The sequence below is a fragment of the Myotis yumanensis genome, unplaced genomic scaffold, assembly GCF_028538775.1.
Source record: "Myotis yumanensis isolate MYYU_CA2020_CCGP unplaced genomic scaffold, mMyoYum1.0.hap1 SCAF_8, whole genome shotgun sequence".
NCBI lineage: Eukaryota > Metazoa > Chordata > Mammalia > Chiroptera > Vespertilionidae > Myotis > Myotis yumanensis.
In genome coordinates this window covers 15,628,563-15,643,308 of record NW_027223759.1, presented here as the reverse complement: position 1 = coordinate 15,643,308, position 14,746 = coordinate 15,628,563, and the positions used below count along the sequence as shown (strand labels likewise).

The 14,746-nt window shown below is 40.5% G+C and overlaps 1 protein-coding gene across 2 annotated transcripts in view; it reads left to right on the top strand.

Moving 5' to 3' along the window:
- Positions 1-2,975: 2,975 nt before the first annotated feature.
- Positions 2,976-14,746, top strand: part of KANSL1L (KAT8 regulatory NSL complex subunit 1 like) — a 96,044-nt gene continuing 84,273 nt past the window's right edge. For both annotated transcript variants that reach the window (XM_070422042.1, XM_070422040.1), the window contains exon 1: positions 2,976-3,054. The gene's annotated coding sequence lies outside the window, so the exon portion shown is untranslated. The remainder of the gene's footprint in view (positions 3,055-14,746) is intronic.

Below are 14,746 nucleotides of genomic sequence, written 5' to 3'. Positions count from 1 at the left end.
GAGAGAATTAAATACATACATTCATCCAACAAATATGTGTGGACTTACATGTCCCAGGCGCTGTCCTAGGCTGTGGGGATGCAGCAGTGAGCAAAAGAGCAAAAGTGCCTGGCTTCACAGAGCTTACATTCTAGCCTAGGGAGACAAAAAAGCAAAAAACAAAAGAATAGAAATCTGTGTTATGTGAGATGGTGATAAGTGCCAGGACCAAAACAGAGCAGGCGAGGAGGGTAGAAAACGCTGTGCTTGTAACTCTCCCTGGTTGTGAGTTGTTTAAGACTAGGGTATGATCTTCCCCCTGTATCGCGAGCATTTATCACAATGTCAGCTGTATATTAAGTGCCACACACGTGCTTCCTGAATGAAAAGACTGAATAAAAACAGTGTTGAGGAAAGAAGTTTATCTCATGAAATCACTGTAATGTAGCTTACCTGGACACTTTTATGGCTTTCAGACAGGGACTAATTATGTCAGCAAGAATGGTGCCCTTCCCTTCTCCTTGTTCCTCCTGCTTCCTTTAAGTCTCCTAGCCACTGTTATTTATTTTCTTGGAAATCAGAATGCTTTTAATGTACTTTCTGAATAATGGCATATCCTTGATTTGAAAAATTTACTATGCATTTTCCAGGCTTTTCCTGAATAGTAAGTATAGAAAACAATTTGAAAAATGGTTCAGTACATTAATTTTTATATTAAGGAGTTTTGGTATTCTGTGGTTTCTGAAAAACTGGCGTTCATTTCTTACCTCCTCCCCCAATTCCTATTACTTTTAAAGTATCGTAAGCCAATTATAAAAGGATTGATAAAGTTTTATTTGTATGATGGCTTGATAGACTAAATTTTTTATTTAAGGTCTGCAAATGTGGCAGACTGCAGGACTGACTATACGATAAAAGAATTAACTCAGAGAATTATAAATAGCTCACTTTCTGGAAAGGGTTGATCAACAGACTAGATAATATATGGGAAACTGCTTTCTAAATTATTACTCATGTAATTACAAAGCTTAATGTTTACATCACCCCCTATGAATTTCATGAGAGCAGGGACTTTGCTTATTGTTATATATCCTGTGCCAATCATATGCATTTGGTAAATATTTGAATATTTGTTTTGGTAATTCATAGGAGAAAACTGTATACTCAACTGATTTGCTGGCACTACACTTCCTTCAGGTTAAAATCTGCATTTCTGTTATTCAAAATTTATGCAATTTATTTGACATTATGCTTTTCCAGCCCAATAATGATATTCACAACCTCTACTCTAACTCAAGAATACTATGTCCTGAACTATTGATGCCTTCCTTCCTTCTCTACCTAGTCTTTAAAAATACCCAGCTCAAATAAAATCTTCCTTTGAAGTATCTCAACTAATTTTAAAAAAACCAACAACAAACAACCACACACATTTTAATGCCTGACTCATTTTTGCATTTCTGTTCCTAGGGTCTATGATAGTCCTTTGAATATGATAAATACCCAATAATATCAGTTGATTTAATTTTCACAGTACATCATTAGCTTATAGTTTCTATTCCAGTGAAAGTAAATCAATTTCCCATAACTCTTTCTTTATCCCATATGAAGGTACAACTACTGTTTTGAGTTCTCTCCTATAAATGCAGCTTGTCCTAAATATTATTTCAGTAAAGTCACAATCTGCCAGGAAGACCAGTAACAAACCGGTTATTTTCCAATTCCAGTAATCTGTGTCATGTATTGTGCTTTTGTGTAACTCCAATTACTTGGATTTTCCCTCCCTTCCCTCGCCATCTCTCCCCGCCCCCTCTCCCCCTCATGATCTTATCCAATTACTAAGGTTGAGAAATGATGACAAGTGTCTTCCTGGATCTAAAATTCTAGTGCGCTTCATCCCCTAAAAAACCATCCCATGTGTAAATTAGGTGCTTAGAGAAGCCTGTCATCCAGCATCTAAAGAGCTATATTTAGTGCTGAGTTTTTGTTTTTGTTTCTGGTTTTTTTGTGGGTTTTTGTTTTTTTATATGAGTGCGTGGCTGGGGAAATGCGGGGTGTAGTTTAGTGGAGAGTGGAGCGCTGGGCTGGGTGCAGGAGTGAGATTTGTTTTTATACGTCCCCAGCCAACTATCTGCACGTAAAACCCCACTGATTAATCTGAGTGCGCCACTGCAGAACGGAGGTAACTCCCACGCCATTCGAACCGGCTCTGCGAAGATTTCAAAAGGCTGGACTCGGTGGCTCCTGATTGTTACCATAACATGACCCATCCGGACCCCAGGCGGATTAGTCACCCAACGTCCGGGCCCCTTGGGGGTCCCACAGAATTACGGCTTCGGGTTTGAACGCACAGCCCAAGTAAAAGCAACTGCACAGAGACGTGCAAACTTGGCACCTACGACAAAGCTTTGTTAGAACTTGCCACTCAAGCGGCAGGGAGGGATGGCCAGGACGCCGGGCGCCGGCGCGGGCGGCAGGGCGGACGGCAGCCTCCCTTTCCCCTGCGCTTTGTTTTCGTGCTCACGGAGGCACAGCAACAGCAAAGCAGCGGCGGGAGGTGACGGGGCCGCGCCTGTGCCGGGCAGGTATGTTTTTCCCGGCTGGCAGGGAAAAGGGCCGAGGAGGAAGCCGGGGAGACGCTAAACGCACCCAAGGGAGCCGCCGCCCTCTCGCAGCGGGGTTCGGGCGTCGGGCTCTGACCGCTTCCAGAACGCCGGCGAGGCCCCGCCCCCGGGTGGCCCCGCCCCCCGGGGTTTCCCCGCCACCCGCGCTCATTTGCATGGCGCGGCTCCTCCCCCGCTGCCATTGGCCGGCGCCGCGCCCCGCCCACTGCCCCTCCACCGCGGCAGGGTTCCGCGCCCCGAGCCACCCGGAGGTGCAGGCAGCGGGCGGACTGTTAAACCGCGGCGGCGGTGGCGGCGGCGGCGGCTGGGCAGGAGCGGGGCGCGCTCTGCAGACGAGTCAGCGGCGCCCCGGGTGGGGGAGGCGGGCGGGCAGCTAGAGACCACTTCGGCAGCCCCCACCACGGCCGGACCGAAGGTGCGGCGGCGGAGGGGAGCCAGGGCGCCCCAGCAGGCGAGTGGCCGGCGTCGCAGTGGGGGGCCGAGGGGGTTGGGTCTCCCCTGCGGGGGACTGAGGCAGCGCGGGGAGCAAAGCGCGCAGGAGACCGCCGCGGGTGTTTGCGGGCCGGGCGGCCGGCCGGCAGCTCCCTCGCCCCTCGAATCCTCGGGGCTGAGGGACTCCGGGTCCCGGCGCCGGGTTGCGCTCTAGGGCAGGGGTCGGACCGAAGCCAGATTTAAACGGCTAAACCTAACAGCCTTGGCAGTAGCTCCGGGGAGGGGAGGGAAGGGGTGGAGGGAGGTGTTGGGGGTGGACCTCGGCGCCGTCACGTGGGTGGGGGGCGGGGCTTGGCCGGCCTGCCTTTTGTTTTGGCGGGAGCGTGCGCAGAAGGCGGGACACGTGGCCCGCGGGGTCCGCCCCTCGGCGGGCGCGGTGGTGGCCGGCGCCGTTTTTGGGGCGGGGGGGGGAGGGGGGGTCCCTGAGGCAGAACCGGCGGTGCTGGCTGCGGCCCTGGTTTTCCGCGTGTATTTCGGGCGGACGGCGGCTAGACGGGGTGGGCGGCGGCGGGGAATCCGGAGGATGGCCGAGGAGTGGCGTGTACACGTTCGCGTCGCCGTTCGGCGCGCCGAGGCGGCCGGTGTCTCTGGAAAAGTTGAGGTGGTGTCCGCGGTCCGGTAGCAAGAAATACCAGACGGCGTTGCGGTCGTTGAACCAACCGCGGGGAGGATGACGGCGGCGCCGCGTCCGAGAGGGAAGGCCCCGGGCGGACGCTCGTGTCGTTCTGGCTCCGAGAAAAGGGGAGTTTGCTTGGTTCCCGGCCCCTCGGCCTCGGGCAGAGCTCTCCTCCCTGCCCCTCAGGTCTGCGGTGCGGGGATATTTTTTTGTTTTTTTTTTGAACTGTGGGAAGCGCATTCCTTGTGATGCCCCCCAACTTTGGTCAGCCGGCGAGGGTTCAGAGAAAGCTGCTTTCGCCTTTCCCCGGCCGGTCCGCTCTAACTTGGAGCGGAGTGGGATCTGCAGGGAATGCTGTCAGAATGCTGGGGAGTTACCAGTCCCGTGTAGACGGATCCCGCAGCGTGGCTTGTTGTTTTTTGTTTTTTGTTTTGTTTTGTTTTGACCAGGGAAAAGCGCCTCTAAAAACCTGGCGCTCCGGAGTGCGGGTCGCTGGGGCGGCCCCCGCCGTGTGCCGTGGTCCCCGTCCCGTCCCGGGCGGGTCGCTGCCTCCCCTTCCCGGTGGTGGTGGTTTGGGGGGGGGGGGGGGGTGTCTGTCGGGCCCCTCCCGGCCTCAGGAGGTGGTTACGAGATCAAATGCCTCGCGTGAGTGACAGTGAATCCTGAGCTTTACCAACACCGCGAGTAGAGGAATTGCCACGCAATAGGGTTTTTTGTTTTTTTTTTATAACACAAGTCAGATTTTTTTGTTTCTTGAAAGCCAGCCTGCCGGAAGAAATCTAAGCAATGAATCCTGCAGTAGTAGATAGTTGAACGTCTCCCAAACCTGTTGTAACTGTCGTCTTTGGTTCTCCCGCAGCTCGCTCCTCACTCAGATCAGTGTTACCAGTGCCATCATTTGCTCACAGTTTTAATCTAGATAAGTCACTCCTTATCCTTCCCAGCCCTGTGGAGCCAGCGGTTCCCATTGATTTTATTATTATTTTTAGGTTTTTTGGGGGTGTGGTGCCTTGTTAAATATTACAAAATAATTTGGAAAATCTGGACGAGTGCAAATAAGACTACAAATAATTTGTGCTTCTCTTTAAATATTTTCCTATGCATTTTTGCATATTTTTTTCCCTAAAAAAAAAATGGAAGCATGCAGCATTTTCATCTAACTTTACCTCATGAGCATTCCCATGTCATTAGTCTTGGTAAAAATTATTTTTGGCAGCTTCACATTAGTTAAATCATGTAACTCATATTTAAATTTTTTTTAATTGGCCGATGTTTGGGATGCTTCCAATGTTTTGCTAGTGTAAATTTCACTAATAGCCTTTACATAAATCTTTGAAAAAAAAAAAATTCCCCTTAAATTTGTAAAAGAAGGATTACTGGGTCAAAGAGTCTCTGTGTGTGTTTACGTGTATGTGCACATAATGTGTGTTGAGGCTCTTGTAACATCACCAAACGTCCTTCCAGAATGTGAATGTTGTATTGATTCAGACTCAGCAGGCCTCACATAACATCATAATACCAGATCATAATCTGGTATTAGTGTTAAAATGAGAGCCTTGCTTTAATTTGCATTAAAATTTTTTATCACTTAATGTCTGTGATGTATTTACTTTGCTAAGTTATTGTAAGCTGCTTGAGGGAGAGGAATATATTTGACATGCTGCAAATGACATAGTGGGTGTTTAATAAATATTTGCCAATTGAAGCTCAGGAAATTGTCTTTTATTTTTCCTTTGGTCTTACTCAATTTACAAGTAAATTGTTGGCAGTATACTACCTATTGTTTCACTGATTCATTACTTTGAATACTCATTCCTGTGTGTGTGGTGTGTGTGTGCGCGTGCATGTTGTGTGTGTGTATGTGTGTGTGGGGGGGGCACTGATCTTATCACAGTATCTACTAAAAGGTCCAGTGACTTTCCATTGTCCAACTTCTACATTATCTAAGAGCTCCATCCACCTTGCTACTATTTATCATGATAAGGTAGACTTTCATTTCCCTTATTCATTCATATAGCTTGTATGGAATTCACTTACAAATTTCACTTTAATCATCCTTTCACTTGTCTTTTTTTTTTTTTAAGCCTACTGCCTTAAGTTCCTTTGTTTCATTATTCATATTGCTCTTGATAACCCACCAATTTATTGCCTATAACATAATTTACTGCCTTTACCATGTAAAACTTACATTTTTCATTTACTCAGTTATTTCCATTTTCTTTTACATTTATACACTAGGTGCCCAGTGCACGAATTCGTGCACCTTGGAAGGAACTGTTGGCCACATGGCTGCGGTGGGCACAGGGGCGGGTCTTGGCCCATCCTCTGCGCCCCGACCCGGCCCCTCCCACCACGCACATTCCCACCGCCATTCCCATGCTCTGACAGCGCCGCCCCGCTTGCACCCGCTGACAGCACTGAGCGATTGGGTCTGGCGCCAGCAGCAGGTGCAAGTGCAAGCAGCAGCAGCGGCTTCTTCACCTCCCCCTGCTTCTGAGGGGCGATTGGGGCAGCAGCTGCTAATTGCACCTGCTGATGGCGTCAAGTGATCGGGACTGGCGCTGGGCACTGGCAATGATTGTGAGTGGCGGCTCCAGCACCAGCTGCGGGTGTGAGCAGGGCTGGTGCCAGCAGTGGGTGCAGGTGGGACTGCGGCATGCGGGAGCAAAGAATTTTTAGTAACCACCAGAGGCTTGCCCCAGTGACAGCGACCAGCGCCCCACCTTGGTCTGGCACCCCTGCTCACCTGCTGCACCATCCTGCCGCGGGCCGATGCCCGCCATGTTCCATGCACGTGCCCCCTGGTGGTCAGCGCACATCATAGCGACTGGTTGTTCATTTGTTCCACCGTTCAGTCTATTTGCATATTAGCCTTTTATTATATAGGATAATTAGATGGTAGTTGAAGGAGGAGAAAGTTGTTTCCTTCAGGTTTAGAATTGTGTTTGGGATTGTTTATTGATTGGTTTGTCAAGTTATAAACACAAGGAATGGGGCTGCTTACAGCAGGAGTGACAGCTAATAGGTCATTAGCAACCAATTTACTGACTTTAAAGCAGGGGTCCTCAAACTATGGCCCGCGGGCCACATGCAAATACAAATATTGTATTTGTTCCCATTTTGGTTTTTTTACTTCAAAATAAGATATGTGCAGTGTGCATAGGAATTTGTTCATAGTTTTTTTTTAAAACTATAGTCTGGCCCTCCAAGGGTCTGAGGGACAGTGAACTGGCCCCCTGTTTAAAAAGTTTGAGGACCCCTGCTTTAAAGCGTATCATCTCTTATACTTCTATACTTAAAATCTTTACTGTATTATAGGACTGTAATGGATGACCCTGAATTATCAATTAAAATCTAACTTACTTTCGGTCTATTTCATTTAGAAAGGCAAAGAAGGTAGCTGTGCCATTTCCAAAAGACTTGTGGGGTTGTTTTTGTTTGTTTGTTTCCTTGTAAATGTCCTGAAGAGAGACTCCACTGAATTGTACTCCTTCCCTGATCATATGGGATAAATAAAATAAACTACCACTAATGTTAATAAAAATGGTAATATTGTACTTGCCTGTAGACAGTCTATAATAGAAATATGAAGTGGAAGTTTTTAATACTTGATAGTATTTGTAGGTTTTTAGAAACACTATGGATGTGAAAATTCTCTATTGCAGAATTGGGAGGAAATGCATTCATTTAATATTAAGGCTTTGTTAGTATTTTTAATGAACTTTTTATTGTATGTTTCGAGTACTATACGACCAAGGATTCCTAAGCATGTTTTTCAAAGTAATTTTTAGAATGTTTTATTTGGTAGTAGGTCATTAATCAGTGTTTAACCACATGAAGTTAAATTGGAGCCAGAATCTATAGACTGAGCAAATGTGATAGTGTTTTCTAAATGTAAATTTCTGGATCCAAGTTGATGTACACAGGAAAAAAAACACACGACTATTTATATTCTTATGAGTCATGCACTTATAACTAAATAGTAATAATTCTGCTTGACGTGTGATCTGTTTGATGTGTTATGTGACCACCCAAGTGGCTTTATCTGTAATTAAATCCTTGTAGTCTTCAAAGGGAATTCCTTTTTAGGCATAGTTTTCAGAGTGGAAGTTTTTGCTATAAATTTCTTGAGTACAAAGTACTGAGGTAACTGTACCCTGGTCACGCCAATTACTGCATTGTTTTCTGCTGTAAATTGAGAATGTCCATGTGTGGCATAAATCTTGAAAACACAATACCGTATCTTGAATTTATACCTTCCATTAATTCCTACATTTTAGAGGAATAAAATTATACCAGTGTGAACTCTTTCTCATTACTTTTATTGTTTTAATTAGATTTTTCCTTCATGAGTTAGAAATTGAATCCTTGTGTATTTCAGTAATGTTTGAAAGAACTCATATTTTGCTAAAATAAGTTTTTTTTTCTTACTTCCTTTAACTGTTATAATGGAACAGCTCTCTGAGACACATTTAAGTTTTAAGTGTGTAAATAATTTAATATTCATTCCTACTTCAGGGTTCTCCCATCTCTCAGAATGCCATTGATAGACTTTTCACTTTCTGTTAACTTATGGATGAGTCAGCCTTCTTTGTGGTACTTTATTCCTAGTTTGTATTTCTGCTCTCCGTTTAAGAGAATTTGGATTATCCAGACTCCAACTGGGAGAGTAAATTTAATGTTCAGGGGTAGATTTGGATAGGATATTTTCCGTGGACTGTATGGAATGTTCGTACCCATTCTAGAATATAAATCATAGTCAAATCTGAAGCAGTATTTTAGGGGAAGGAAAATCAGATTTGGTCTTTGCTTTTTAGTGTTCCTTTTTAGGAGGAAGGGTGTTCTTAATCTAGATTGTCTAGATTATCAGTTTCAACTCTGTAAACTATATTGGCGAACTTGATGTTCTTTAGAAAGTATAGTATGTCAAAAAGTATTTGGTATATGTGACCTATGTATTAATTTGTATAGACCTGATTACTAAATGTCAGGATCAATTCTAATTATTGACATCATAATTATCTCTCTATGTACATACATCTTTTGAGGGCTGACATATTTACCATATCTAATGTTCAAGGAGATTGCATTTAATGCTAAATTCATAAATATATATGATTTATAAATCTTAAAAATATAGATGGTTACTTAAGGAAACAGTTTGGAAACAACAGAGGGAGGCTTTTTATTTGTAGTAATACTATCAGAACAACTGATTTCTTTCTTAATTAACAATGAATGTTCTTTGGATTGAATTGTAGACCAAAATTGGAATTTATATTGTAGACTTAACTTTTTTTACTGAATTAATTTGCTTTTATTTATAACAATGAAGTTTAATATAACCTAAAAGAAAGAAAAGTTTTGATTCTGTGTAGTTTCTTTTTTTCCCTTGCCACCCCCAAAATTGCTGGGGTGCAGATGTGCTGAGGTATTTATTTTTAGTTAAACTGTAATGTAAGTTTAAAATTCTATTGTAAAAATATAATAGTGAAATTCATGTCCAGGAACTATAACTAATTTTTGGATTATCTAGTATTATTGCCTCTTGACAGATTATCAAAATTATCTAGTTGCATTCTTTGGAAAGGTACTGATATAGTTTCTGGTGGTTTTGCTTCTTAAATCCTGTTAGCTTAACATTTTAGTTTCTATATGTTGTGGTTAAAAAAATTTAATTATTTTTCTCAGTTTTATCCCATCTTGATTCTTTGAAGTCCCATAGGCTTAGACTAACCTCTGTTAGAGAAGAGACCTATTTTGTCTGAATATATTGGGTGTATATGAAATAAATAATTATCAAAGATGATGGTGGTGCCTTGAATAAATAGAGTACAGTATTTTACCACCTAGAAAGAAAATTTTTAGATTTAACGAAGATCCAAATACTTTCCCACACACACAATCTTGTGCATAGTTAGAAACTGAATAGTCATGATGCTTCTTAGCTTTTTGAGGATTTACATTTTCAATATTCTTTTTGTATAACCTAAAGTATTATAGGTGTCTGCAAATACTAAACAACATGTTTGGCTAGGAATTTTGGGGGATGGAAATACTTTAGTTAATGGTTGGTTCCTGTTTAATTAGCAGGATATATGTGTGTCATGTACTTTATACTGTGTACTATCTGTACGGTAGTACTTAAACAACATGTGACAGTTGAGCACATAAAATGTGACTTATCCAAATTGGGTTTTTGCTAAATGTAAAATAAACGTTGGATTTTGAAGATGTAGCACACATATAGAAGAAAGTAAGATACCTTCCCAAGACATTTTTATATTGATTATATGTTGAAGTAATATTTTGTATATGATGGGTTTAATGAAATATGTTTCTTTTTACTTTTAAATATGTCTAGTAGGAAATTTAAAGTTACAAATGTAACTCACATGGTATTTTTATTGGACACAATGTCCTATGCCAGGGGTCTGCAAACTGCGGCTGGCGAGCCACATGCGGCTCTTTGGCCCCTTGAGTGTGGCTCTTCCACAAAATACCACGTGTGGGCGCACATGTACAGTGCTATTGAAACTTCGTGGCCCATGTGCAGAAGTCGGTATTTTGTGGAAGAGCCACACTCAAGGGGCCAAAGAGCAGCATGTGGCTCGCGAGCCGCAGTTCGCCGACCACTGTTCTATGCTAATGCTTCCTGGCCTTAAGATTCCTTTCACAATAAATATCTCACGAATCTCCTTCCTTGAAATTTTTAAATAATTGTATTACTTTGGATGGTATTTGTTGAAGAAATATTTATTAAGGGCCTGCTATGTACCAAACAATATTCTAGGATACAGCAGTGAATGAAAACATTCCAATCTTGCCTTCAATCAGCTTTTATTCTAGTGGGAAAAATAGGTATTTTTTAGTAAAAATGTTTAAATGAATTATTATTTGTTGTAAGTATGCCATTAATTATTATATATAATTTTATGCAATATAGTACATTGTATCATTTGTGGGGTGACATATGCTATTTATTTTGGCATTTATCTCTCCTTTACTTACTTTAATAGCTCCCTAATGGGTATCCCTGCCTTCATTCTTATAAGCTCTTTTCATTTTTTTCTCCAATACAATTTTTTTTTATCTACAGAACAGTCACAGTAATTAATCTATGTATATAAAAGGCTAATATGCAAAGTGTCCCCCAGGACCCAGAAGTTCGATCGCTTGCTACGACATTTGCTGACCACCAAGGGCGGTACAGAACAAAGGAAGGCCTGGGCCAGCAGCCAGCAGCCAGGGAAGGAAGGCCCCAGCTGGCAGCCAGAAGGCCCTGATCAGCTCTGATCACTGGCCAGGCCTAGGGACCCTACCCGTGCATGAATTTTGTGCACCGGACCTCTAGTTTTTAAATAAAAATGCAAATCAGATCATGTTACTTCCTCATCCTATAATTTACATACAATGTCTATGGTTTGTCTATTTAATCTTATTTCCTATTACTTTCTCTATTCGGCTCATTATGTTCTAGACAATTTGTCATTTGTTCCACAAACACATCAAGTTCATTCCTGCCTGAAAGCTATTAGTTGTATTTCTTCCTTGGAAGTCTCTCCGCCCTAAATCTTATTTAGCTTTTTATTGACATTTCAGGTCTCAGGGCAGACAGATGTCACCAACACAGAAGCCTTCCTTCATTTACAAATCTAAATTCCTATCCTAATATAGTCATGTTCTATCACTCTACTTTGTTCAATTTTCATAAAGACACTATGAAACCCTTACTTACTTGATATCTTCATATTTTAATATTTATCCAAATCTACCATTTTCTAAATTGTAAGGTCCATGAGAATAGAAACTTTATTTTTCATATTCACTGTCATTTTTCTTATTATCTAAGATAGTGTCTGTTACACATTGTTCAATAAATATGTATTAACTAAATTATTGAATGTGAGGTTTTAGATGGACTATATGTTAAATGAAAATTGAAATCTAGCTTCTACCAAAAATAGACAATACTGAATGACTCAGTGTTGGCTACTTCATTTCCTGCTTTAAAATGTCACCTGGCTTATTTCCATAATTTTTGGAAATTTTTATTTTGTTTTATTTTTAAAATATGAAATAGGTTTTCAGCTGCCATTCATAAGCACTTCTCTATGAATAACATGTTATGGTATGGATAGTTTTTATACCCAAATGAAAACCTGATGGCTTTACTTTTAGCTAGATATTTTCACTACGTTAATTTTTAAATTGGCTTCTGAAATAGGAGACATCTTTAAGAGCTATAAAATGATTGTGATGATGTGAAACACAGCTTATGGAATAATAGAGATCATCTTGAAGTGAATTTGCAGAATTATTGTTTATTGTTTTATGCTCTCAAGTCAGTAATCTTATGAATTCTGCCTCTAATCAGTTGTCCATTGTGCATAAAATGAAATAATACATGATTGAAAATAATTACAATATGAAACTGTATAATGTCAAAACCATTAATGTTAAACTTAGTGACTTCCAGGAGTTGCACTCTCAATTGTTATATTAAAATTATTTTAAAATAATTTTAAGTGCTTATTTTATTTAGTATTTAATTTTGAGGAAGTCAAACTTGTCAAAATTTTTTCTTTTATGAATAATATTTTTGGTGTCATATTTTAAAAAATCTTTGCCTAACCCAATATCACAGAGGTTTTCTTCCAGAAATTTTATGTTTGTAAATTCTATAGTTAGGTCAATGATGTATCCTGGTAGATGTAACCATTTTTATATAAGTTATGAGTCATAGGTTTAAGGCTCAGTTTTGTTTTTTGTTTTAATTGCATTTGAATGTCCTATTGTTCCAGAACCATTTGTTAAGAAAACTAATCTTTCTATATTGAATTGCCATTACATCTTTGTCAAAAATCAATTGGCCGTGTGTGTGTGTGTGTGTGTGTGTGTGTGTGCTTTTAAAAAATATCTATTTCTAGGTTTTTATTCCTAGTATATAGAAATATAAATGACTTTTGTATCTTGACCTTATATCTACTACCTTAGTAAACTCATTAGATCTAAGAGCTTTTTTATATATTCCTTGAGATTTTCTGCAGATTTCGTGTAGAAAATTATGCAATCATCTGTGAATAGACACATTTTTATTTTTACTTCCCAATCGGTATGGTATGCCTTTTATTTCTCTTTTCTCCTATTCCACTGGCTAGTACTTCCAGTGTGATGATGAATAAGAGGGGTGAAAAAAGACATCTTGCCTCATTCCCAACCTTAGGGCAAAAGCGTTCAGTCTTCCATTTAATTATGTAGTGATCTTTAGGTTTTTGCATAGATGCTTTTTGTCAGGTTAAGCAATTTCCCTTTCTTCCCTAATTTGCTAAGTTTTTGTTTAATCATGAGTATATTTTGGATTTTGCAAATGCTTTTTCTTTATTGGGATCAATATGGTTTTTTTCTTTATTTTAATATGAATTTCTATGATTTAATTTTTTTAATGTTGAACCAGTCTTGCATTTATAGAATAAGCCATAATAGGTTGTGACATATTATCCTTTTTATATATTGCTGTGTTTGTAACATTTATTTTAAAAATAATTGAAATATTTGTCAATACTATTAATTACTAAATCCTAGAACACTTTTTTAAAAGTCATGATTTGTTTAATTTCATCAATAAATAGCTGACAATTATTGTGTACCAGGCATTGTTTTAAGTGCTGGTGATTAGAACACTGAACAAAATAGAGGTCTGTCCTTAAATGGTATTAATTACTAAATCCTAGAACACTTTTTTAAAAGTCATGATTTGTTTAATTTCATCAATAAATAGCTGACAATTATTGTGTACCAGGCATTGTTTTAAGTGCTGGTGATTAGAACACTGAACAAAATAGAGGTCTGTCCTTAAATGGTATTACTCTCTAGAATGTAAAAAACTTTTAGTGAGTGCTGTGAGGAACTTTAGAGCAGTGTACGGGAGTGGAGAGTCACAAAGTGAGGGGCTAATGCTATTTTAAAAATATTGGTCAAGGAAAGACTCTGATGAGATGACTATAGAGCAAAAACATGAATGAAGTGAGGGAGTCAGCCATTATTTTTGTGGAAAATTGTTCTAGGCTTAGAAAATAGCAAGCACAAAGTACCTGAAGGAAGACTAGCACAGACGCCATTGTTTCTGGAGTGTAGTAACCCCTGGAGAAAGTTGTAGAAGTAGTTAGGGATCTGATAATGGAGAACTTTGTAGGCCGTGGTAAGGATGACTCTGGATTTTATTCTAACTACTCGAGTCCTGGTGCACATGATTCATGCACGGGTAGGGTCCCTAGGCCTGGCTGGTGATCAGCGCCAATCGGGGCCTTCCTTCGTTCTGCACCACCCCCTGGTGGCCAGCACACATCATAGTGGGCGGTCGAACTCCCGATCAGTCAAACTCCAGAGGGGATAATTTGCATATTAGCCTTTTACTATATAGGAAATGGCATCCACTTATCTGCTGTATGTCAGATAGTTTTACATGTTGGCCATATAGTGGTTAACAAAATAGTAAAATCCAAGCCTTCTTAGAAGTGTTAATGATAAGTGTAGTTGTTTATGTAGTGGTAGAGTTTAGAATAATCAGCTGGGAAACATTGTTATACACAATGATTACATATTTAAATAATTGGAGTAAGTGCATTTATGTTTTATGCTAAAACTATACCAACATAGTTTGACCTTTTTTTTTAAAATTTACAAGAGACATTTATTTTCATGAGTTCCTTTTTGCTGCAAAGTAGACAGATTTTCAGGTTAGAATTTCTTACAAGGATACACTTGGGAATAGAATACAGAGGAACTGCATGCAAATCCTAGAATAGGAACTGTGATATGGTGGGCCTTCCTAGACTAGAACCCAAAAGTTTTCATATATAATTGTATTAGTTATTTATTGCTATGTAACAAATTATCCCAAAATTTAATGGCTCGAGTATTTTTCTGTGGGTCAGAAATATGCATGGCTTGGCTGGGTGCCTCTGGCTCAAGGTTTCTCACAAGACTGCAATCAAGGTGTTGGCTCAGGTGGTAGTCATCTGAAGGCTTGACT